The 26,756-nt window shown below is 43.6% G+C and overlaps 1 protein-coding gene across 2 annotated transcripts in view; it reads left to right on the forward strand.

Moving 5' to 3' along the window:
• The window catches only part of LOC138756402 (probable G-protein coupled receptor 139), a 122,913-nt gene that overhangs the window by 45,632 nt on the left and 50,525 nt on the right, over window positions 1–26,756 (forward strand). The gene's annotated exons all lie outside the window — the stretch shown is intronic.

Raw genomic sequence — 26,756 nt, forward strand, 5'->3', positions numbered from 1 at the left:
TTATTTTTTTTTGAATGAATAAATAAAGTTTTTTTTAACTTCTTATTTTCTATCATTAAATTAACATTTGGTCTTGTATTTTCATTAGTATTTTTAAATTTACTAAATATTTCTTCAAAGTCTAGTATCTGGACATCCTCTGCATTCTCCAAGTTGTTGGACAATTTCTTTTTGTTGGTTAGTCATTTATCATCGTCTTTTTTCTCGTGCAACATTGTGCTTTGCTTTCAGAGAGTCTCTTGCTCAATGTCCAAATTTTCCACACACTAAACATCCTTCTGATCTTTTGTTCGGTCTTTTTCCCATACTCGACCTCTGCCTTTATAAATTCCTCTTCTGTTATATTCTTCTGTATAGTATATAAATATTCTTGGATCATCCTCTGAGCTTTCATAGAACACAAAAACATTATTGACAGTCTTTTTTCGCTGACACATTTCCTCAGCATGAACAGCCTAATATTTTACGTTTGAGGGTTACTCAGTTCGCCACCCCACTAGGTGTCTTTTACTGTGACCACATATTTCTGGCCTTATTCTATTCAGAAATTCAAATTCTAGTTGTTGGGCATATAGTCTTTGATCATCCCAATTGCATGGCTGCTGTTTGACCTCTATTGAATTCAAAGGCTTTTTCTTTTCATTCTAGCAAAGAAATGTAAGACTCATTCGTCTTTGGACTGAATTGTTCCACGCATGCTGCTTGTAATGTAATCGTACTCTATAAAAGAGGTTATTTTGTCTTGTTTGATAATCTCTGTTACCTGCCACCCATAATTATGTCTCATTGCTAGCTTCCAAGGGATTAAAATCCCCTTCTACCAAACTCCAATCACATCCCAACATCGAATTTAAGGCTCGTTGCAACTCGAAAGTGTTAAGTCGTTAACGTTCTATCAAGTTATTAAAATGTTGTTGCCATAGGTTAAAATGTTCTTTTCGATGGACAATTCCTTCAGTACCTTTTTTAACATCCTTCACAGTCCAAAGTCTGTACATACACACACACACACACACACACACACACACACACACACACACACACACACACACACACAGGATTACATCCTCTTGGATTAGGTGCTGCAATCATAGACTTCTCACTTATTTTGCCTATAGTTGAACTTATTTCCAGTTAAACGATAAGCGATATAAGTCTTACCTTGTCTTGTGGTAGAAGATGTAAAGCTGTATGATACTTGCAGAATGTTTACTGTTGTTTCTTCAGGTTTGGACGAGGCGATCAATTCGGTATCAGTTTTCATCCGTCTTTAAATAGCTCTCTTTCAGTGACGGATACAGTTGTTCTGTGCCAGAGATCACACTCTGTGTATATGCAGTATACCGTGGAGGTTCGATGTCGTAATTGTTGTGGTCTGTTCGTTCCCGGTGGATGCCTCGGCGGTTGTGATCTCTTCATTATCTTTATTATATATAGAAGCATAAGTTACTTCGTTAACTGTTTTATTTTCGTAATTCTTATATTCATCCACGTTTTTTTAAAATTAATTCTTCTTTTCCGTTTCGAGCTTCTAAACCCCATAAGCTTGCTTCATCATATCCTAATGTATTTTTATCTTTTCTTTCCTGACTAGCGTCTTTTACTCACAGCAATTAATTTACAACAGTCATCTACGTTAAGATACTCCCCAAACCCACAGCGCTTTTTCCATATTTTAACAAACTTACAATTCTTGGGGACCTGATGCTTCATAATTTTTCATCCCTGTTACAGTTTCTCTAGGGCAACCCGACCCCATTGCGTGACTTTAATTTACCTAACTTGTACCAAGTCCAACTTGGTGAAGTCTCAGACTTCGGAGTGGTCCAATAACTGAATTAATTATTTCCGATTCATTTTCGATAAAACGAAATCACGCAATTAAATAATCAGGTCAGTTCTCTCTCTTAAACGAATCCCAAAATCCTACCACTTGTCGAGAGTACGTCTTGTCCCATCATTCTCTTTGCAGCTCGGTTACTTACTTGGAGCTCTCTTTCCGGAGACCAGGACGGCCTGCAGCGATGTCGATCCCCACGTTGGGCGCCAAGTTTATGTCAAGAAAATTCTACTCGAATAAGTTAATTAAATTACTAACACAAAGTGGTAGGATTCAAGGCTCAGCTTTATAAAGGAAGCGTGCCACAGAGGTCCGCAGTCTGCACGAGTCTCGCCTGACCTAATGTTAAAGAAGTCGGTCTTTTAGAGACAAGGTCTTTTGTCATATTTGACATGATCATGAAATAACTGAGACAAACAACTTTACAGAAAGATGTGTTTAACATGATCATTGGAACACACAAAGGTGGTTGATTAGAGAGCATTCTCTTCTTATCTAACAGTTGGTTTGGACTAGTTTGTTCTTGGAAGACCCCTATTGATTAATCATTCCCAGCAATACCATGTTTTAAATGAGTCATACCCTTTTGCTGAGTCCAACATTAATTCAATTTCTTGCACAGAATATAAGAGGGTATCCCTGGAGCGTAAGTCACATATGCACCCACATTGACGAGAACTACTGGGATCGTTGTCTGAAGAGGGTACTAAAATCATTGAGAAACCCTTCATCCCCACGCACAGCATGTTTCAGCTGCTCCCGTCGAGGAAGAGCTACAGGAGGAACAGGACCAGCACCAAGAGGTTGACGAACAGCTTCTCCCCACGGGCAGTGAGATTGCTGAGTAAGCAAATGGACTGGTACACTAACCATCTGAGGCTCTCACATTCATGAAACGATATTTATTTAATTATTTTCTTATATGAATACTGGTCCTGCATATATATTTTTTGTTCCATGTTTGTTATGTCTGTGTATGCGTCTGTGCATTTTGCACTGAAGTCCTGAGAATGCTGTTTTGTCAATTTGTAGTTGTGCAATGAGATTACAATAAATTTAACTTCTTTTGTACGTCACTTCCCTATTCTTATGTGAGATACTTGTGTGAGATTTCGAATCGACAGCTGAAAAATCAAACGTTCTCACAGCACCTGATACACGTAAAGTAAATGGGTACTTGACCAGTTCTTTCGAAGGATGCTGGCCTAGTGTGTCGTGTACCACCTGTTCATACTAAAGAGGCGTCTTTGTTGGATACCAATTCAATACGTTCTTTAAAAATTCCAGAAAATACAGTGTAATAACCTATTTGCTTTTTATTAAAACATCTGTTGGTCAGACCTTGCAACGGAATTCTACAATGGCGAAGTGCCCTCGTAGAAATAACAGGTTCCCGGCGTCTCGGCTCTGATTTGCGTTCACAGACATGATCAGTTGAACGTCACGCACCATTTTTCAGAGAACATGATAGGAACATTCGAATCCATTGATATAATTTACTACACGTGCCTCTCTATCATTGAAGTTTCGGATAAAGAAAAAAAGGACATCCATCTAACTACAATGTCATGAAAGATTATGGTTTTGTTTTCGCAAAGAAGGTTATTGCAGCCTATCGATCCGATACACAACTGGAATACGACCACCCTCAAATTGGAGAAATAACGCCTGGGCAACCGCCAAACCGATGGCATTAACATCGACTTCTCTGGCTTGCATTAAACGATCCCCCGCTTCCCCCGTCGCCTTTCCCCGTTGCCTTTCCCCCAAATCTGTCTCTCTCCCTTTTCTCTTTGTCTCCTTTTCACATACAAAATCAATTGTCAACTCTCCACTATTCATATCTAATTAACTCTAATTCCTGCTAGGACTCCTCCCTCAGCAAGCACTGTCTGTATTCTTAGAGTTCTTGCTTTTTATTATTCTTTTCTTGTGAGGTCCGACAGTATTTCAGTGTGATTTTCTACAATAACTGTATTTGCAGATATTCGTGTTTAACTGATATATAACTAGTTGCTCGTTTTACTGCGAAAGGTTCAGGACCTATTCACCAGCAAGGTAAAGGTCATCATCGCATCGGCCGCATTCACAATTTTCTGGAGTTTCTTTCCGCCTTGGACATGGCCGCCCCCATCCGATTCAGTGATGCACCGTTACAGGATACGTTGAACGATGCACATGTCGAAGCTATTGAAGGACGAAGTGAGTAAATTGATTTTGTATGCCAGTCAGCTGGTGAACCTATGGCCCAGCAGTTAAAACACAGATGAATTGTGCAAACAGACTAATTGGAGCAGAGCAAAAGACGACATTATCTTTACTAGGGCAAGGTTCGTTCAGGAGTCTGATAGCGGCAGGAAAAGTTTCGTTCTGAATTCTGAAGCTGCGCGATCTTCCTGAAGACCGGAGGAAGGTGACGAGATTGTGGTCTTGTGCGTTGTTTTTTTTTGTTGGCTACTCTTTTGAGGCAGTGGGGCGTGCAAACGGGGTTAATGGGCGGGAAGAGTATTCGTGTAATAATTTATACCTTGTTCAAATTTCTAATTGTTTTAAGTACATGGATGAACAAACTGACCCACGATTAAGTTTCCAATATGTGTTGCACGGAGGGTAAAGATGTGAAAGTGTCTGGTTCATTAAAGCAGACGTTTGTTCATGTGTTTCATGCATGCGACCGAGCACCAATCCTATAGTTGGAGATCAAAAGTCATAGAGTGCCCAATAACCCGTGTCCTTTGTTGGAGATTCCTTATCGAATTTTCCAAAAAGGAACCGCACGTAGGAAATGGAGAAGTCAAGGAAGGTTGGGTCAAGTTAAAAGGCCCGAAGTACTCAATGCAAAATCATCGCCATCAATTCAAGATTTCCTGGCGGTGGTCTATTGCAATAATATTCCATTTAATTAATGCTGATAATTCCTTGCAGGAAAACAGCTGTCGAATTATGTGTTCAAGCTTAATTTAATCTCGTTCTATGGGAAAGCTCTTGATGTTAACTCCAGCTTGTTACCCCATTCACAGTGCAGCAGTTAAAAAAAATACTGCGCGGAGTGTGGCGTTATGAACAGTTAACAATTTGAATAGATGGAAGATAATGTTTTAAAACCACAATGCTGGAGAAATTCAGCAGGTCAAACAGTGTACTTTATGAACATTTAAATTTAGACATACAGCATGGTAACAGTCTGTTTTGGTTCACGAGTGCGGACCTTCCAATTACTCCCAACTCAGTTACAAAACCCGGACTTTATTGAACGGTGGCAGGTAAACGGTATTTTAGGTTACTTTAGAAGTCCTGATAACGTCTGGATTCCTATCGTGCGCGATCTCACACTCGTGAATTTTTTTTCCCGCCGAGGTATGGAGAATGCAGGCGGTGCCAAAGTTGGGGGGAAGATGAAGAGTGTTTATCTCAAAGTAGATAAGACGAGGGAGATTATTGTGGAGTTAAGGAGGCCCAGAAACGACCACATACCCATACACATCAACAATTCTGTAATAGGGAAAATGAAGAGCACCATTGTCCTTGGCGTTCATTTAACTAGTGACCGGAAGTGGACATTCAACATCTCCGCAATTGTCAGGAATGTGTAATAGCGACTGCACGTCTTGAGAAATCTACTGACTCAGAGAAATACATAGAAAGCCAATCTACTAGACCATAAGAGTGGCATAGAGTATGACTGTAGATCTCTCCGACCCCGACCCCCATCCACATGAACTACCACGATCGTTCTCTGAAGAGGGTGCACAAAACAATTGAGGATACCTTACACATCGGATACTCCTGTATCTCTTCAACGACGGGAGCAGCTGAAAATTGGAGATACAGGAGTATCAGGGCCAGCATCGCCAGGCTGAGGAACTGCTTCTCTGCATGGGAAATGAGAATGCTGAAGAACCAAAGAAACTGCTCACAGGAACCATCCGAGACTGACTCCCATGTTCATGAAAGGATATCTATTCACTTATTTATTTTTATAAATTATAAACTTGCCACGTATATGTATATGTACTGTATGTGTTATGTTTGGTTGTGTGTCTGCGTGTTTTGCACTGATGACCGGAGAACGTTCTTTTGTTGGGCTGTACTGTAGATGACCGTAAAACTGACTTGACTCGATGATCTGAGCTACTCTCTCTCTGACAGTCAGACACATCCCAGAGGTCAGTCAAATCCGAAAGATGCTGAATTGTCGGCGAAATTACGAGAATGGCGTCGACCCAGAGGTAGGGAGCAGACGAAAATCAATGATGTTACACTTTGCTGCTCTTTGGTTGCCCGCCACTCCCAAATAAGAAGAGACAAGGATACCCTCCTTGAAACAAAGAAGAATGGGTCTGGAAGGTACTAGGGTCTCAGTGAAATTACAATATAAATGAAGTAAAATGGGAGGAATATTTGGAATCGGGACATTCACCGGGATGTTACCCTGACCCAGACCGAGGTGTTGCACTGGCTGGGACTGTTATCCTTGCAGTGCGGGAGGCCGTGAGTTTACCTTATTAACGTTTATAAAATTAGGAAGTGTATCGATAAATTGAGTACTCACAATTTAACGAGGGTAGATATGTCCATTGCTTAAGTCCCTAGATTTAAGCTGGGAGGCTAAAGGTTTAATATGGACCTGAGAGGTAACGTTTACGCTGCAAGGGCTGTCCATATCTATATTTGCCAGCCTGGGCAAAACGAGAAAAGCGACGTTGCAGTCATTTTTCAAAAATAGGGTAAGAAATGGTTGACAACGATATGAAGAAAATTCAGTCAACTTAGATTAGCAATGAATAGCACTTTATGGGCAGCATGGTTGGCATAGCCGCAGCGGTTAGACATCGATCGGGGCAGGGGTTAGAATCCCGCACTCTCTGTAAGAAGTTTGTACGTTCTCCTCGTGTTTACACGGGTTTTCACCCAGGGCTCTGGTTTCCCTTTCCTCCCACGCTGCAAAACCTTCCGGGACGAGGAAGAGAGTGAAAATTGGGCAGAACGGGCTCGTGTGCCCAATGGGTCTGTACCGTGCGGAATGTCCAAATGTAATAAAAGTAATTTAAACTTGGTCGGTTTGGACGAGTCCGGCGGAAGGTGGAGATTTGTGCTATATCAGAGGACAGAATCCGTCCTCAGGATCCGGAACAATTAACCGGAGGAGACTATCTGAAATTCTTCTTCTTTTTGTCAGTTAAACTGATAGCTATTGCGATCCTGTCCCGGAAAAAGTGCGGCCTTTCCCCCTGCACCACCCGATACCTCATCGCCAATGTAGCAGCGGACCTGTTGTCCATCTTCACAGTCGTCATACTGTGGAGGCTGGTCCCTCGTTATTTTCCTCGCTCCATCCGAGAAATAACCCCTGTGTGCAGCACTCTCTCAGTCTTTTTCTCTGCCAGCACGGACTGCACCGTTTGGTTCACCGTCGCCATCTCGTTGGATCGTTTTATTGCCATTTGTTGCGATACACTAAAATCGAAATACTGCACACATCAAACGGCAACTGCAGTTCTGACAACTACATGCTTTTTTAAATTTTTCTTGATAAACCTTCCTTTCTACTTTATGTTCGAAGCCCAGGTGCATATTGACAATGTTCCGTCGGGCTGCAATATAAAACCACGATATTGCACTGAACTGGGTTGGGTGGCATTTGAATGGTTAGATAAGGTCTTAACGCCGCTGTTGCCTTTCGATTTAGTCCTGCTGCTCTGCGCTCTGACAGTCAGACACATTCTAGCGGTCAGTTAAGTCCGAAAGCGGTAGGCGAAATAACGAGAATGGCAGTGACCAAGAGATAGGGAGCAAAAGAAAGTCAATTATGTCACTATTCGCCGTGTCGGGCAACTTTATCCTTTTGTGGTTGAGTTACGTCATGAATTTCCTCTTTTACATTATCGCACAGACCGACCCCAATAACTACACCGACACCATGTACATGTTTCAGCAGGTCTCTTTCATGTTGTTAACTTTAAGCTGCTGCACAAACACGTTTATTTATGGAGTGACACAGTCAAAGTTCAGAGAGCAGTTTAAAAGCGCCATTAAATATCCCTTTATCTCTCCATTTCAATTAATTCGCTATCTGAACAGATTTATACAATCTATTGTATAAATTTCATGGCTGCAATGTCTGAATGGGAGACTTGGATTAAAGACTCCAACATTCTAACCACAAACTCTGCTCGCTTCGATACCTGAATTCCGGCAGCTCCAGATTCAAGAACGCTCAATATTACAACGGGAATCAAGCTCTTGAATCTCCCATTACGCGCCTTGTCATAATCTACCAGGGAATACGATATACCTTTCTACGTTTTGTATAAATTTAAATTTAACTTTTAATTTAGACACAGGTTCGTTTTTCCCTTGAGGCCATGCTGCCCAATTACAACCTACAGCCCATGCAGACGCAGGGAGAAGGTAAAAAATACTCCTAGCAGACAGAGCGGGATTCTAGCCCTGGACACGATCGCCGGCGCCGTACGCGTGTTGTGCTATCCACTACTCCAAGCGTGTTATTGATTATCTCTTTTTGACTATATTAAGCCCGGCAGCTTTCCATCAGTCACACTGCAGTATAAAGGACGCTTTGAGGCCAGAAAACTCCTGTGGCATTGAAACTTCATTTTTCATCAATATAATTGCATGGGATACTGAAGAGTATAATTGTGGGCATTACAGTAACTTAGTAATGTGTTCACATATTAAAATCGGCATTTCTGTATCTGGTCCTTTTACATTTAATTTAAATGAATACAATAAATCTCTTTAAAATTCTGCATCAAAAAGCAGTGCGACATATAAAGCTGGGTGCAAAATAAGAACAGGATAAAAGATCAAGCAAGAGACAAGGCCGTCTCCAAGATACCTCCACAACTCTCGGCGAATTGAGTTAATCCTCCTAGTTCTCGCATGAATGGTCATGGTTCAATGTATCTTTTTGTAGTTTGGATTATAATGATAGATCATTAACGTTTACAGATTCATTACAAATCGAACACACTTCCCCTTGAGTTCTGTAGGATTAAAGTATTCATTTTACAAGCGTCTCTGAACTTTTCGTTATTCCTTGCTATTTCCTTCTTTTCTGTTTTGTTCCGTGCAATCAACTGAGGTAAACGATTTTTAAAGACGGTAATGGGTTTTTTTTAACCGAGATCTTTAACAAATTAAACCGAGGTAAACGTTTTATTAAATGAGGCAAATGTTTAATTTAACTGAGGCTGCTTTAAATCATTATAACAGTCGGTCTTGTGGTTATTAAGAGTGGAACCGACAACTGGTGTTGAAACTAAGACGTTTAATGTGCATACAGTGGAATCTATTGTAAGAGACTATGATCTAACAGCCCATGATCCATTTTATTGTTCCAATCCACCCTGGGCCTCAAAAATGGACAATGGGCTGCAGTTGGCCCGTGGGCCGTAGTTTGGCCACCCGTGATTTAACGAATACTATTGGATTTTTTCACGTTACCTGCACGGCTATAGCACTTGAGAATGTTTGTGTATCTGTACGTTGCACTAAAGTTTATGATTAAAAATATAATTCTCCAAATGCTTGTCGATGCTCCTGTCCGTACCCGTTGTACCGAAGTGCAGACAGACGATGGCTTTAATTATTTGGAATGAAATATCAACTGTGACCTGACTGGACCAAACACGTTGAGGCGACGGTCAAGAAATGGCTCTATTTCCTTCGACGACTCAGCAAGTCCGACCTGTACCACTTGCGCTCAGGGTCGTAGGTCTATCAAAAGCATCCGAGCTGAATGCACCACGGCTTTGTACACGATTGGAAGAAACCTTGGAAGCTGGTGAATGCATACCGAAATATCACGCCCGTCCGTGGACTCCGACTCCCTCCCTATTTAACTCAGACAGAATGACCATGAATACCAGACACACGCTCCTCTCCTTCCTCCTGTTGGGGAGAGGTCTCAATAGTGTGAAATTGTGCACCAACGGAGTCGAAAACAGGAGTTATACAAAGTTGTACAAAAAAAGTTGTAGAGGGCGCGTGTCGGAAAGTAAATGATCTCGATTTTAATCATATATAAATTCTTGCAGTGATGGATGTAACAGAGGAGAATCTCCAATAGATCAGTGGTTAGAACGCTTAGCTTGAAAACCAGGGATCTCGAGTTCGTTCCTGCTGGGACCCCGTTTCTCTGAGGGGCTCTGGTCAAAGTGGCGATTCTCTGTCTTCATCTCCGTTGATAGAAGTTTAAGAATTTCATATATGTTACATTCTAAATGTCGTATTCCATGACAATAATTAATCCTTTACCTTTTAAATCACGTGTTCTGCATTTGCCCTGGTCTGGAAAAATACTGGAGAGATGTCTTCCATTCTTAATCTGTAATTCTTGACATACATTTAGAACCGAATCATTCGGTTGCTCATTTCGGATCAACGTGAAAGGATGATTTTTTTTTTTACTTCAATTAAATATCGAACTCTGTGCTTTGGCTAGGCGAGCAATATTACTCAGATGGAAGGATGCTACTCCATCCACTGATCCTGAGTTGGTTAGAAAAATGGTATCATGTTTGAACTTGGAAAAGATTCAATATTCCTTTAATAAATTTGGTACAAGATTTCAAATACTGAGGGGCCAGTTGAGTAATATTTTTAGTCTTTAATATGATATAATACTTGAACTTTAATTTATTTTTTTTCTCATTTAAGTTCATTTCAGTATTAAATACGCTTATTATCATACAACCTGTACAAAGGAGGAATAGAGTTTTGCTTTTTCTCTAATTGGAATAATCTTATTAATATGCTTATAAATTGTGGCTATGTCTTATGGTTTCTGTATCTTCTTTTTTAACGATTGAACCAATTATTTAAACTTAACACTCCACAACTGCTTTTTGTACTTTTGAGATATTTTTTGGATCAAAATCAAACTGCAGCAGATTCTGATCTCGATGAAGGGCGCCATTCCCGCACGGCGACCATACTTTCTTTTAAGCTTATGTGTTCCCCAGGAGAGTACTTTTTGATTCAAATACGCGAGTTTTATTTCATATTCCGCGACCGCGGGGTCTGGGCCACAGATAACGGCTCTGTGATCGCCAGCGGCTACGAGAGGTTGCAGAATCCGGGGAATCAGGGCACCAGAAAAAGGAGAATGCGGGACCACAGCGCACAACTGTTAGGCGACTCGAAGCGTGGGCCTCGCACAGGATGCGGACTTCTGGAGTTTGCGCTCATATGATTCAATATTCCTTTGTTGTAATGAAATAAAGAGAGTGCAAAATTACACGGAATTTGTTTTCGTCTATGTTCGGCGTGACAGATTCACTATCGGCATAAATTGCCTGAAGCATCTCTTACATTGAGCGAAATAGCAGCAAAAGTGAGGGTCTCAGAGTTGCTGAGTGTCCGTGGATTCGGCTCGAGCGCTTCTGCAGCTCTGCAGTCTCCAGAATCAAGCTTCTGTCACGATGAGCAGCCTCGGCACCATTTCTCATCCGGGATCCAATGTTTAGTACCCCTTCAGCCAGTCTCCAGCCAGTCTCATGCTGTCTGCCGCGTGGTGCAAATATCTCAACCACAGTCGCTAACAGCCTGTGGCCTGCATCGGTTCCTTCCTTCCCATCTCTAACAACGCGCTGCCATGTGTTTTCATCCATACAGCCCCTCACTGATTCGCCGCCGTGGTCACCGTCCCCTGCGCCAATCCTCACCTTCCCCAGAGTCTGCGAACCCTCATGGGCTGGCGATTATTATAGGCGCTGCCATCTTGGGCGCAGACTCCAGGAATTCAGAATATTTCAATTAAACCACCGGAGGCTCCAGTAATCGCTATGGACTTGGGTCTCGGACCCCACGGGTTGGCACTGTAAATTTGACACCCTTCTGGCCGCGGGTCTGCACCAGCGGCAGCGCTGCCGTTTCACCGCCTCCCCAGCATGGCTGTGGACAGCTGGAGACTGGGTTGAGTGAAACTGGCTGAACGTGGGCGGGTTATCGGAACCGCGATGCGAGAGGTTGTCAAGGGCGCCGAAGGCTTCCTAATTATGTCGGAGGTTTGGATGTGGAGCTCAGCTTTCCAATGGTTTGGACTGAAGTCTGTGCAGCGACAGATGCTGCAGGGGCGCTTGAGTTGAAGATACGGACACACGGTGACACTGAGTGGTCTCTAATTTTCTATCTTTTCTCTGACTAAAAGATACGCGGTGAAATTTCTACTGATAGCGAATCTGTCTACCTTACTGTTGACGAAAGGCAAGTTTGTGTAACATTACACTGTTTTTATAACTCAACAATAAAATAATATTGCACATTTCATTTCCTGCAGCCATTATCCTCGTGAATTAAGTGCTCTTAAGCTCCCTTATCAAATGGTAATTTACCTTTGCATAAAACACCACATGCACTCTAGGTTGTCCTGTTGTGTACATATCAAATTTGACTTTTTGGGATAAAATGGGGCAATAATCTTGACCGATGATGGAACAGAGAATCTTATCAGAGGGTTACATGTTGGTTGCTTGATGGTTGGGAATAAAACTACTTTGCTTGGGCCACCTTTTCCACGATTTCGATAATATAGTTCGAGTTGGTTGCTGGTTGGGGATCACCGAAATCCATTCCCAGGGTCGCAGATCCTAACACTAAGGAACAATGTTTTTCTGTGTCCATCACCACCCTTACGGTGTATTAAAGGGCGGGAGTGCTTGGGTCTTGATCAGCCAGTGGATCGAATATTGTAGGGAGAAGACCGGCGAGTGGAAATGAGTTGGAAAATCATAAAATGGCGGGACTGTTTCGATGGGCTGAAGTCCATTTATACTCCTCTCTCATGGTTTTATGTACTAAATGGGATCCCTTGACTTCCCTGCAATACTGCGTTCACTGAAAAAGCTGCACCCGAGAACATTTCTATTACGTACAACAATTTGACTTCTGAAGTTACATGCAATCCTCATATACACTCCACAGTCCCCTCCCACACCGCCACTACCAATCCTTTATCTACTCTAGTTCCCACCCCCTTTCGAATTTAATTTAACCCCTCTGGCCCCTCCTCCAACCCTCGCCAGGGAGAACACCTTTGAAAGCTCTCCGAAAGGATATTTGTCCCCCTGCAGTTCAAATGCAAATCATCACTTCGGAACAATTCTCGTCTTCTCTGGATGATAGACTAGTAATCCAGGAGCCTGAAAGCCTCCACTCTGCACCATGTCTTTGTCTCCATTATTCTGCTATTTCTATCCTCATTAGCACGTGGCACCCGTAGAAATCCTGAGATTACAACTCTGTAGGTCCTCTCCTTCAACCGAGCGCCTAACTACCTGAAGTCTCCTCCTAACAATTCCTGGCCACATCATTAGTCGCAATATGGACCACCATCTCTGGCTGCTCACTCTCACCCCCCCCCCCACCCCCCCCCTCCCCCCCGCTATTGCCAAGAACTCGATTTGAGATATATCGGACCATGAGAAAAGCAAGGCAGCATATCTCAGAACCTCCTATCTGTCCCTCTATCAATGGAATCCCCTATCACTAATGCTGTCCTCTTCTCCTCCCCTACCCTCTTAACCATAAGAACAGACTCTGTGCCAGAGACCTAATCACCATGGATTATCCCTGGTAGGTGGTTCCCCCAATTATATTTAAAAGGTTATTGTTGTTATAAAGGGAACGGCCACAAGGTGCCCTGCACCCTTTCCCTCTCCTGACTGTCCGCCATGTTACTTCTTTCTGCTTCATGGGGCGTGAAGACGTACCTGTAACTCCTGAATATCACTTCCACTTTCTCCTAAAATGGCTCAGAGTTCATCTGACTCCTGCTGAAGTTCCCTAACTCCATTTTTCTGAAGCTGTTGTGGGATGCTCTTCTTGCCGATGAAGTTCTCAGGGACCTTTCTGGACTGCTGAAAATCTACGTCCTGCAAGATGAGCACGTCCTTGCCCTGGCTGAACTTCCCAGTATTTATGAAATAGGAATAAAAGAAAAACTGTCCTTTTCTTGCCTCAACTCCTGTACATTGGCTTTAGTCTCTACTCACCAAAGTCTCTCCAGCCAAAGTTTTAAAGACCTACTCCTACCCTCAAACATTCACATATTGGCCACTCTGAAAGACCTTCCCCTCTTGCCTGGAAATAATTGGCAACTGGAGAGATTCAAATGAATATTTACCGATCCGACTGCCTATTTATTTGGTTGGATCTGGCTTCCTCCACTACTCGCTCAACAGCAATTCCCACTGTCCGTAGTCAAGATTCAAAGGGCACTTATTGATCCCTCTTCTCACACCTATCCAGATTGGTCCATCTTCCACCTTTTCACCCATCGCTGCATCCTATCTATATCCTTTTGTATCCTACGACAACCTTCAGCATACTCCGCAACTCCTCAGCATTCGTATAATTCCAAACCTACTGATCTACCCTTCCACTTGTTCATTTATAAAATCACACTGAGGAGTGCCCAACCAGATCTCTGCGGAATTCCACTAGCCACAGTCCTCCAGGCAATATATTTTTCGTCCACATCTATACCCTACTTTCTACATGCAACACCATTTTTTATCCACACAGCCAAGGTATCATGGATCCCACGACTCATGGCAATTTCCTTTATAACCTTAATGCTAAAAATCCCAGAGGTCTCTGTTCTGATAAAGAACATGATCCAGTAGGAGATCTAGTCTTGTCTTTCATCGAGTTAGCCCGTCAAAATACTGTGGCCTTCTTTTGCACACCTGACACATTCTGCACCACCCAAACATTTTGCCACAACGAGGTGCCAGTCAATATTAAAGAAGTTGACGTCTCCCCTACCAATCACCCTGTTATGTCTGCACCGTTCAAAAATCTGTCTCCTCCTCTTCTCCTCAACGGCTAGTTGGTTACAGAATACTTGCAATCAAGTCATCGCTCTCGAACATTTTGGGGCTTGCACCACACTAAATCATCAAATGATCCCTCCGCAAGGTCTTCCCTCTCTACAGCTGTGATATTATCCATAATTAGCAACACCAACTCTTTTTTTTTCTATCTTCCTTTCGATCACTTTTAAAGCATGGAGACCGTGGAACTTGTCACATCTACTGATCCATGTTCTATTTTCTATGCTCTAAGCTCTGACTTTATTCTTCATAATTACAGGACGATAATTATCACATGTTGATCTGTCAACCTGTCTGCATTTTGCTCCATCGCTGTACGGTTCAACTACCTTTCCAACAACGGTTCCATCATCTGACCTAGCGCTCTATTCCATTCTCCCAAAACAAGTTAAAACCTTCCCCAGCAGATCCTGCATGTCTGCCCGTATGACCATTGGACCCTCTGAAATTCATATGCATCCGTACCCTTTATACATACATAGAATAAATCCCAAACTTCCACAAATTTGATCTCCGCTGCCTATAACAACTCTTCAACCACGCTTTCATCGGTCATTACTTTATATTGGTGACTCACAGCCATGGAGTTCAATGTACTCAATGTCTTACATTTTCACTTCATTCCTAACTCTCTATATTGACTGTTCAGTGCATATCGCATTTCCGATCTAAATGAACACTAACAACACGTATCAACCCATCTTCCGTTGATCTACCCTGTCCAGATTGCAATTGACACAAGAGACCCCTTTGCCCCTTGCATCTGGGAAACCGCAGACCATCAGAGACTCTCAACTGTCCTTAATATCTCTTGTTTGTTCCGCAAACAATGAAAATCGTCTCACTATCTCTCTCCTCCTCTCTTACATTCCCTTGGCCACCGTTCTAGAGTATATATCAAAGATCTACCTGCCGCAGTGTATCATCTAACCCCCCTCCCCCCCAACCACCACCACCACCCAGAGATTATCGCTGAACCGTTTAGCACATAAAACATAGAACATTATAAGACAGTACAGGATCTTCGGCTCTCCATGATATACCGGCCCATATATTTCCATAGAAAATATCAAACCCTTCCAACCTCATAAACTCTATCTTTCTTTCATTCATGCGCCTGGGTAAAAGTCTGTTGAATGCCCCTGTTTCAGCTTCTGCCACCATCCCTGGCAAGGCATTTAAGGCACCCACAAATATTTGTGTAAAAAGACTGACCCACGATGTATCCTGGTGCTTGCCATTACTACACTAGGATAAAGGTGTTGCCTGTGACCTTACTTATGCCTCTCCAAATCTGTAGATTTCTATTAAGGCTCCTCACATCCATCTTTTCTCCGAAGGGAAAGGTCCCTGGTCTGCCCACCCTGCTTCACCCAGACTAATTTTCCAATCCATGGAATGTCCTGCTAAATCTCTTTTGCACCCTCTCCGTAGATTTCAAATCCTTCCTAAAATGAGGATACCAGAAATGAACACAATACTATGTGTGTGGTCTCAGCACAGATTTGTAGATGTGCAACATGACCTCTCTACTCTTGAAGTCAATCACTTTGTTAATAAAGCCAGCATCCCATAGTTCTTCTTAGCTATAGTATCAACCAACATGATCTATGGATTTCGACCCCAAGGTTCCTCTGTTCCTCCACACTGTTAAGTAACTGACCATTAAACCCGTACTCAGCCTTCCAGATTGACCTTACAAAATGCAGCACCTCACACTTCTCTGGATTGAACTGAATCTGCAGCCTGTCTATACCCCATCCACGCTGCCTTCTAATCGAAAGCCATTTTTGTATCCACACAGCCAGGGTTCCATGTATCCCATGTCTAATTGCTTTCAGAAAGCATCTCTCGTTAGATAACGTCAAATGCCTTTCTGAAACACATGTAGACTACGTCTACAGCTCTAATCTCATTAATTCCTTACGTTACCTCTTAAATAAACCCAATTGGACTCGTGAGGCACGACCTTCCCTTCACAAAGCCATGCTGACTATCCTTCATGAAACTGTACTTCTCCAAATGATCATAGTTCCGGTCTTTAAATAACCTCTCCAATATTTTTCACACCACTGACGTAAAGCTCATCAGTCTAAAATTACCAGGATTTCCCCATTACATGTTTAAACAAGAGGGCTGAATTTTCCATTCCAAAGTCAACAGCACCTCTCCCATGGTCAAGAATGCCAAATTAAACACGTGAAGTTTGAGGAATCCAGCCTCAACAGTTCACTGTGCCGAGAGCTTCTCCCCTTTTAATCTCCTGACAGTCTCACAGCTATCAGAATACTGCATCCTACGTGTGACTGGCTCCCTGACTGCAGGTGTTCAGTCACCTCCAGCTCAGGATCTCTCAGCGATTTATAAAGAGCCAGAGCAGGATGCACTTTTGGGTTCAAATTCACCGAAAACTACCTAGAAACATCTACAGGTTTTCTGTGGAGAGCATTTAGTCTGGTTGCATCACTGTCTGGTAAAGATGTGGTAACTCAGCACATAAATAACATCTAGAGACATAACAGGCACTAGTCTTAATTCCATCTTGCAATTCCATTGCAAGAGGAGGTGTCGCACGTATGCAGCCTCTACCCTCAAGGACTCCCACGGCTTTGGACATGCCATTTTCACTCTGGTACCATAATGAAAAGGTAGAGGAGGCTAAGGTACAGTAAAAGGACAGCTTCCTCCTCGCTACTATCAGATTCCTGAATGATCATTGAACCAAATAAACTGCCCTACTTTGAATTTCCGTCCACTATCTTTATTTTGGATCAGGCGGTTTATATGAATGTTTACCCTGTGATGCCGCTGCAAAGCAACGAATTTCGGCCAAAGTCTTTGTGTCCCACTGCCCATCGTTGCCGCTCCACATGATCTCCTTTCCTTTTATTGGTTTCACAAGAAGCCTCAACCTTTACCAATGTTTGTCAGCACCCACGCTCTCGCTTGTAGTCTCGCCGCTGCTAACGTGAAAGCCACGCAATAACGTACATGTACCGGCGCTTTTAAGGACTCCATTAACATTTCTTTTACGAGGACTAGTATATGGATTTAATGCTTAGGCTTGACAAACCATGGGTGAGACAGTATATGGAGTATTATGGGAAGGTTTGGGTGCAATTGCTCGCGAAGCACATGCTCGCGTTATAGAACGTCCAGAAGAGGTTCGCGAGAATTATCCGAAGCGGGGGCCGGGGTGGTATTTACCGTATGGAGAGCGTTTGATGACTGTTCACCTTTGCTTGGTTGGACCAGGTGTGATTTCACTAAAGCCAAAGATGTCTGGTGTGGTGGTAAAATCAGGGCCGCAATGAAGAATGAAACTACGTTCCTTTAGAATAAAGATGAGAAACAATTACGAGAGGGAGAGAGGCGGTCTAATCTGTAAGGCGATGCAATTGGCTGTATTTGAATAGGAGGTTGATTGTTTTTTTTAATTAACATGGGTGCCAAATGCCATGAAAGAAGAGGAAAATAAAGTTGAGCTGATATCTACTTACCTAGATTTTTAAGCTTGTCGAGGATATGACGAGGAGAATTGACGAAGAAAGGTCGTGGATGTTTTCTACATGAGCTTTATTGAGTTCTTTGATAAGGTCCCAAAACGGAGGTTAGTCCACAAGATTCAAACGGTCGTTGTTGATGGCGAAGTAGTGAACTGGATTCGGAAATGGCTGGATGGGAGAAGCCAGAGAGTAGTGGTAGATGATTTCTTCTCCGAATGCAGGCATGTGACCAGTGGGTGCCTCAGGTACCAATTCTGGGATCGTTGTTGTTGTCCATATCAGAATCTGGATGATAACGAGAGCAGCAGCTTTGTTGATGATACTATCATTGGAAGCGCGTGAATAGCGAAGAACAAACTCAAAGCATTTCAGAGGATCGGAACCAAATGGGAAAATGGGCTGAAAAATGGCAGATGGAAGTTAATGGAGTCAGGTGTGAGGTGTTGCATATTCGAAAGAAAAACTGCGGAAGGACTTAAAAAGATACGGTGAGAGTAGGAGGACCTGGACCCCAAGAGCTCCGAGATCAGAGAAGGAAAAAAAGCACAACAGTCAAGTTAGAAGAACTAAAATATGCAGTGAACAAGATGATATCACTTACCTGCCAAATATGGGAGGAAAAATGCCAGCCAGCAAAAAGTGACCGGGAAAGCGATATATGAATAGAGCAGCTCGACCCAATCAGAGTCGACGGGTTCAACAGGGCGCGGAAGATCGCGGACCCGGAGCCCAAACGGCCCGAATGGTGGTGGCGATACGACCAGAGGTGTGTACCCGGGTTCACCGGGGAAACAGTCAACAGTGAGGTCGCAAACCCATAAAGAAGCGACGACGCGGTCGGGGAGACAGTGGGCCCAGGGGGAAGACCGACTGCCAAGAAAGCCAGAATTCCAGGGGCACTCGAGCCCGAGCCCCAGTAGACGGCAAGAGCGCGGAGGGGCGAGTGCGCGCGACCTCGGACCTGCGGCAGAAGAGGCAGGAGGCGCTAACGCGTCGAGTGAAGGCGGAGCTGCCCTCGCCAGAGCAACGAGCTCGAGCCGCACCAGTACGAAGGGTGACGGCCGGCGGACTCGAGAAGATGAGGACGCGGAGATTTCGGCCCCGTAAAGGCAGAGGCGGCAGAGACCGTGACTAACTCATCCAGCGAAGAGGGAAGGAGCACAACGACTGCCAGGCACAGGAAGAGGAGAGGCGTAGTAGATCCTGACCCTGCAGAGTCAGAGGCAGCTGATGCTGGGATGGACCCTTTTAGTGATGGTAGAGGCGACGTGGTGGCCAAACGTAGTGACAAGAAGGACGACGGCTGGCAGAAGTAGGAGGCCAAGGTGGTGGTGGCAGAGGTAGGAAATTAAGCCTCATTATGGGTTATGCTGGAAGCGATGGAAAAAAATTGAAAAAAATGATTATCATTCGTCATAAGCAAAAGCAAAGACAGTTGGACACTCCGCTGGACTGATGTGAAATGTTTTAAATGTTTTAAAAGGAAGAGTTGCTGACGTAGAGGAGAGAACAGAGGATAATGAGGATACAATATTGAAGCTGGAGAAAGAGGTGGCAACTTGGGGGGGGAGGCGGAAAAGAGCGGCCTCCGGCAGAACATTGCCGCACTAGAAAATTATAATAGGCGAATCATCATAAAAATGGAAATTTGGCAAATAGGGGTGAAACCCTGTGGCCTCTTTCCAGCGCTAGCTGCCAGAGACTTTGGCAAGGAAGAAACTGGGGGAATCAATGGAAATAGAATGGGCTCATCGGTATTTCTTCTCCCACCGGGGCCCTGGTCAGAGGCCGCGCTCGCTGCTGGTGAAACTGCTGCGCCACTGAACTGGGAAAACATTTTGAGTGCTGCGATTGAGGGGGCGTGGGCGAGCGGTGAGGGAAGGGGTGGTGGCACTGGATGATAACAAAGTATTTTTACTCGCGGACATAACTTAGACCTTCTGCACCAAAGGAAAGAGTTGGAGCCAATAAAGAATGTAGCAAAGCAGAAGGGATACTAGACTGCTATTACACACCCACCTATTTTGAAGATTTCGATGCCGGAGGAAGGGTGGAGAAAATTCTTCTCCACAGCAAAAGAAGATTCGCAGTTTGACAGGCAGCTTCCGGTTTGTAATAACTAACAATTCTGGAATGGAAATTATTAAGGTACTATGCACTAATAGAAATCGAAGGTTTAAAAGGAGTTGTCACTGGAAAGTGAGAATGCATTGTAAATAATGATAGTGGACTAATAAGGATTAGTCCTTATTTTTATGTACAAACAAGAGTTCAAAATGCGACAAGAAGAATAGTCTGGGGTGCTCAAGAGAGCTGAGTGGAGTGGTGATCGAGATGCACATCTTATTATATGGAGGGGGATGGTGACGAAGTGGGGAAAACAGTCACCAAAGGAGAGAGAGGGGGACGACGGAGGGAACGAGAATATGAATTGGGGACCTACGAGGGGTCGAGTGGCTGTGTTATTATTCTTCTTCTTTTCATTTTTTTGGGGTTGCCTTTGTCCTTGTCTTGGTTTCCCAGTGTTTATCGTGAGCTTGGCGATCTGCTTCAGACAGATGATGGTTAAATGTTGGATGAACGATGGATATGCGGCGGTGGAAGTGCAGATAAACACAGGTCTGTGAGTCTCCAGGCTAAGAACATACAGTAGTTACTTTCAATGTTAATGGCTTGAACGGGTCGTTGACGAGGACATAAACTTGGCACACATTTTAACAATGTGCGCCAAAAAACTCATTTAACAGTGCAAGAACACCAAAAAATAAAAAGGAGATGGGTGAGCAACGTAATACCCTCCTCGATTGGCTCAAAGGCAAGGGGTAGCAATTCTGATAGGGATGAGTGTTCCAGTGAGAGGGCAGAATGTGACTACAGATAAATCAGGAAGATTTATACTCGTGCATTGTCCGATATTTTCAAACGCCAGGATATTTCCTCAAATTGCCAGTGGGAAAAGAGAACAATTTTGTTGGGGGATATTATAATTCTAGAGTGGGTCCTGTCCTAGACAAACCAACACAAAATATAACTGAAACAAAGTACTAATATTGACAGTATAAAAGAGATGAATTATTTAGATATATGGAGATGAAAACATCTGAGGGAGCGGGAATACTCCTTTTACTCAACGCAATATAACTCCTACTCTAGAACAGATGATTTTCCTGTCTTCAGCCCATGTAGATGGTTGGATCATGGAGGCTGAGTACACAGCAAACGATGAAAATGCCAGACAAGAACGATATGTCTTTACACAGTCCGCGGGGGAGTTGCAGAGGCAGAGAGGGAGTAACAGAGACGATGAGAGGTCTGCAGAGACGGTGAGGGTTTTACAAAATCAGAGAGTTGATTACAGAGTCCGAGAGAGTTACAGAGTCACGGAGGGGTGACAGCGTCAGGGAGGGGTACAGTTCCAGGGACGTTAAGGTTCATGTCGGGGAATGAAGGCGATTCAGCACTAGGAGCCAGAAGCAGAGTGTTGCATCTGGTCACAGCTGGCTCCTTTGGTTCCGGAATTGGTATCACCCGAAAAGACGCAGAGGAAGTTTCTCTGGGTCTTGACTCCAGTCCCAACATTGTTACTGATTTAACCTGTTGCCCTGATTTTTGGGAGACTCCATCGGGCTGAGCATATGCTGTATGCTTCAGGGCGGGTATACATTGATTTATCTGCTGGTCACGTCCTCTTGTCCCCACAATGATTAAGCTGTTTCAGTGCTCCAACTGCGGAAAGAACTTTAAATGGTCGTGTGAACTAATGACTTCCGGGCAGCTCCACACTGGAGAGAGGCAGTTCATCAGCCCTGAGTATGGGAAGGGTTTCGCGTGGTCCTCTATCATGCTGATCCAATAGCGAATCAACTCCGCTGAGCGGCCATTCACCTGTTCTAAGTATGGCAAGTGTTTCATCCAATCCTGTGACCTGCTGAGACACCAATGGGTCCTCACTTGGAAATGTCATTTGTCTGAACCGAATGTGGAAAGGGCTTAACGCAGTCCTCCCACCTGCTGCCCCGCCAGTGTATCGACACCGAAGAGTGCCCATTCACCTGCTCCGCGTGTGGGAAGGGCTTCACATAATCTTCCAAACTGTGGATCCACCAACGGCTCCATTCCGGGGAGACGCCTTTCATCTACCCCAAATGTTATAAGTGCTTCACTTGGTCCATCGTCCCGCAGACACATAATGGGAGAGCCATTCATCTGCCCAGAGTTCGGCAATGGCTTCATCCAGTTCACCGACCTGAAGCTCCATCAGTGGGTCCAATCTGGCAAGAGGCCATTCATCTCTAGTTCACCCAGTTGAACAGCCTTGTGTTTACTCATCACGTTTGAAGAGTGTAGAATATTTAAACATCACTCACTCAAACACCAGGAGGGACAATAGTTTTGTGATTATTGAGGCAACAAATCAAAACCAGTCTTGTTATTGACAATTTGCAATTTGTTTATAGGTTCAAGATTATTGTCACATGTCGGTGCATTGTCGAAGTTTATTTTGGAGAAGTCAAGCTCGACATCCCGTACATATACTAGAAAATATGTCACAGTCCAGGAGTACAGTTACAGGGACAGATTTGTTGGTACACGTCAGAAGCAGCATTTATTTTACAAGCGTGAGGATCATTCAAGATTCTAACAACACGGGAAAGATACTCCGTGAATCTGGGGCATGAGTTCTCACACTGGCGAATCTTCTCCATGAGGAGGAGGGTCACGGGAGTGTGTATGGGGATGGGTGATTCTTTTAATATCTTGGTTACTTTTCCAAGGTGGCAGGAAGTGGACGTGGAATGGATGTTATCCATTTAATGTTAGTGAGCACGATTATATATTTTAAAATTTTAAAAACATAGCATGTTTAAAGGCTCTCCAACCGACGAAACCCGTAATGCGCAATTAACCACCCATTTACAGGGGTAACCAACATACACGTTCCAGGCAGGACTAGATTCGAACCTGGGTCGTTTCTGCTGTAATAGCGTCATGCAAATCATGCCACCCAAATGAATGGAATTAAATTTCATGTTCTGGATCTATACCAAATAAAGCAGCTGTGTTTTAAAATTGCGTTACATCCCCTTGTATCTCTGTAATACTCTCAATTTGGAGTTTCGAGAAAAGGCCATTCAGTCCACACTGGGAGCATCCTGGTATCTCCACTCCTGTCCATGTTTCCGCTCGACCAGCCCCCAACAACTTCACTGTGTTGGATATTCTTCTTTTCCTTTCTCCTTTCTGAGTTCTCTGAGTTTTCCCGCCTAGACAGATACACTGTTCATCTGAAGGTAAGAAACAGGAGAAAGAGTTGAGAATCCGGCATGATGTGCCTCCTCTCCCATTCAAGAATATCATGGCTGATGTGGCCGTGGACTCAGCTCAACTTGCTCACACCTTCCGTATAACCCTTAATTCCCCAGTCTGTTAAAAAAAAATCAACCCATACCTTCCTTAAAACGTTCCACAAGGAAAACTCCACTGTTTAATGAGGCAGGGAATTCCACAGATTCACCACTCTGCAAGAAGCCAATTTCCGGTTCCACCAGATGGTGAGATCCAAAAGTGTTGGGAAAATTAACTCTGTCAGCAAGCATCGTAGAAAGTAAAGGATAACCGATGTTTAAGGCGTCAGCTGATACTTTACTTCCAACAGATGCTGAGTGATGGCTCAGTTTCTCAAAGAAAAGTGTGTATTGCACTGGAGCCCTTGATCTGCAGATGTTCTTGTTTATCTCTAAACAGATGACGTCAATATCGACCTCCAATTTTAAAATAACCCTACATTCTCACATCTATCTGACTTCCTTATTCAAGCTCCCTCCCATTCCATTCCTTGATCAGACAGCATTTTTACAGCCATATGACCACTTACCCATCACCTCTCGCCTCCTGCTTCTAACTGTATCCATTTGGTTATCACCCCATCTCCACCTTATTTTTATGCTTACCTGAGTTTTGGCATAATTAAGAAAGGTTCACGCCCGGTATGTAAATTGCCTATCAATTTCCGTCGACGCTTTGTAAACTGCTGAGTTCCTCCATCACTTCTATGCATTGTTCTCATTATCCTTGACTAAAATCTTCTCCCCCATATCTTGAGATTCTGTCCCCAGTCCTGGTGTCAGCAGTCAGTGGATATAACCTCTCTGTTTCTATCTTACCTGTTCCATTTGTGGAAAAGTTTTTTTTCCAGAACAACGCCTTCGACCAAAAGGCCATCAGGCAATGGTGAGCAGAAATGGAGAAGTAGCACTCTACCGATCCAGTAGGTTGGTTCCCCAACCAGACTGTCCATATCGTCTGGGGGAATGTCTCATTGCCAGAGGTCACAAACAAGCACCAGGACAAGGCCTGACAGGCAGTGAGAAGCACCCGACCAGTCAGAATGTTATTGTACAATCGGAACATCACCCTCCATGCAAGCTGGCTTCGGAATGGCTGGTGTGGAAACTTTCGCTCACCTCTTTGCTAATCAAATCTTATGTGGTGTTTCCTAATCTACACATTCTACTTGGCTATTACTCCCCAACCCGTAGTGAAAGGCCTTAAATTGTTCATCTAATTAATTTTATCATAATGATTTATGTTGCGTTTACAAGATTCAAGAATGAGAGGACCTTGACTTTCTTATCTTCTCAGTTAATCATAGAATGCTGCAGCAGGGTAAAAGGCCATTCATCCCCTCTCGGCTGTTCTCCCATCCATGCACCTATCCAATTTATTTTTAAATCACTCGATCATGGCCATATTCATCACATCTGAAGGTAGCACATTTAACACTTCATGGGTACAGCCCATAGATCAGAGAGACCTCTGTCACACTGCTGCTGGGGATGAACACACACTCTTTACGAATCTGAATTGTTACGAAGTCCAGAGGACACCAAAAACCAGCAGCAAAGGATATGCACCACAACACATGGTTAATTAAACTAACGTTGTTTTAATTATATTTGTAGAAGAAAACAGAATTAAACTTTAACTTATTACTTAACACCCCTTCTAATACGAAGCGCAGGTGTGTGTAATGTATATTTAAGATTTGAAAAGTTATTTGGATCACAGTCCAATTTTACTGGCTGTAGGCAATTCATGTACTGTGCACAGTTCATCGGTCTTTGGTGCTTAACAGGCAAATGGTTACCACTCAGCAGGGTTCCTGCTGGTTTTCAGAGAGAGGGGGTTCCTTTTCCAGGACATCTGCAACTGATTACTTCTCAATCAATTTTGCTGACGAGACTTAGCCCCTTTAGTGTTCTCCTGATGACCCTCTTCCTTTCAGGTGACCTTTCACATTCTCAGTCTTTTCCTTTGACCAGATACCTTCCAGGGTTTGCCAGCTTGTCCATCTGGAATGGATTTCTGTCTCTCTCCTCTCTATTTCACTCCCTCCGTCTCTGAGAGCAAAAGTCTTCTCCGCTGTCTGCAAAGATCACATGCTCTCCCAGGCAAACTGCTATCGATACTTTGTTGCCTCCTGCAAAAAGCATTCTGCAAAGGTCCTGCAAATATACTGTGTTTGAAAATGTGTGTGTGCAATCTGTTTTAACAATTCCTCCCAAACCACCTCTAAATATTCTGTCACAACATTCAGCAAATATGTTGGCATCAGTCTCCACACCATCGCAGCTGTCGCAACAAAAACAGGCGCAGTGGCTCATGTTCTGGTTGTATAAAAAGGTCTGACTGAGAGGACTCTTCTCATCGCCAGCCTAGCCAAATCCTGATGCTTGTTTGTGAGCCGTATCGATAAGGGATTCAGCTCTATGCGCTGGACGGTCTGCTCATGGAATCAATCTACCAGATCCATCGAGTCCTAGTCTCTCAATTTCTGAAGGATGATCCGTGCTGACCACTGCCTGATGGTCTTGTGGTCGAAAGTGCTCTTCTGGAAATCTGTTCCATGAAAGCAATAGATACAATAGAAACAGAGAACTTGTTTCCACTGGCAGATGACACCAGAATGAGGGACAGAACCTCGAGGTGTGCGAGGTTCGATTTAAGACAGATATAAGGAGGACAATGCATAGAAGTGCTGGAGTAACCAAGCAGCTCACGAAGCATCCAAGGAAAGTCATAGGCAATTTATGTTCTGGGCCTGCGCCTATTTGAATTATGTCAAAAATTAGGCGAACATGCAATTAAGATGGGGATAGGGGTTAGAGAACAGATCAACAAATGGGTATAGTTGGAAGAATAAATCTAGAGGTGATGGGGTAAAATTACAAAATGCTGGAGCGACTCAGCAGGTCAAACAGTGTCCTTTATGTATCAAAGGCAGAGATATATAACCGACATTTTGGGTTCGAGCCGTTCATCAAAGTTTCAGGCTTAAACCCGCTAGCACACCGCTGAACTGAAGAACAGTTTGTTTCCCGTGTTTTAGAACTCTTGAATGATTTTCATACTTGTATAATAATGCTGCTTTTGCTGTGACCGACTGATCTGGCCCTGTAACTGCACTGTGACACATTTGCTAGACTGCTCCAAAACAGAGTAGAGCTCTTGGATGTAATACAGTACTAACATGGCCTCATGTATGTGGTT

This window comes from Narcine bancroftii, chromosome 3 (genome assembly GCF_036971445.1).
Source record: "Narcine bancroftii isolate sNarBan1 chromosome 3, sNarBan1.hap1, whole genome shotgun sequence".
In the NCBI taxonomy this organism is placed as follows: Eukaryota; Metazoa; Chordata; class Chondrichthyes; order Torpediniformes; family Narcinidae; genus Narcine; species Narcine bancroftii.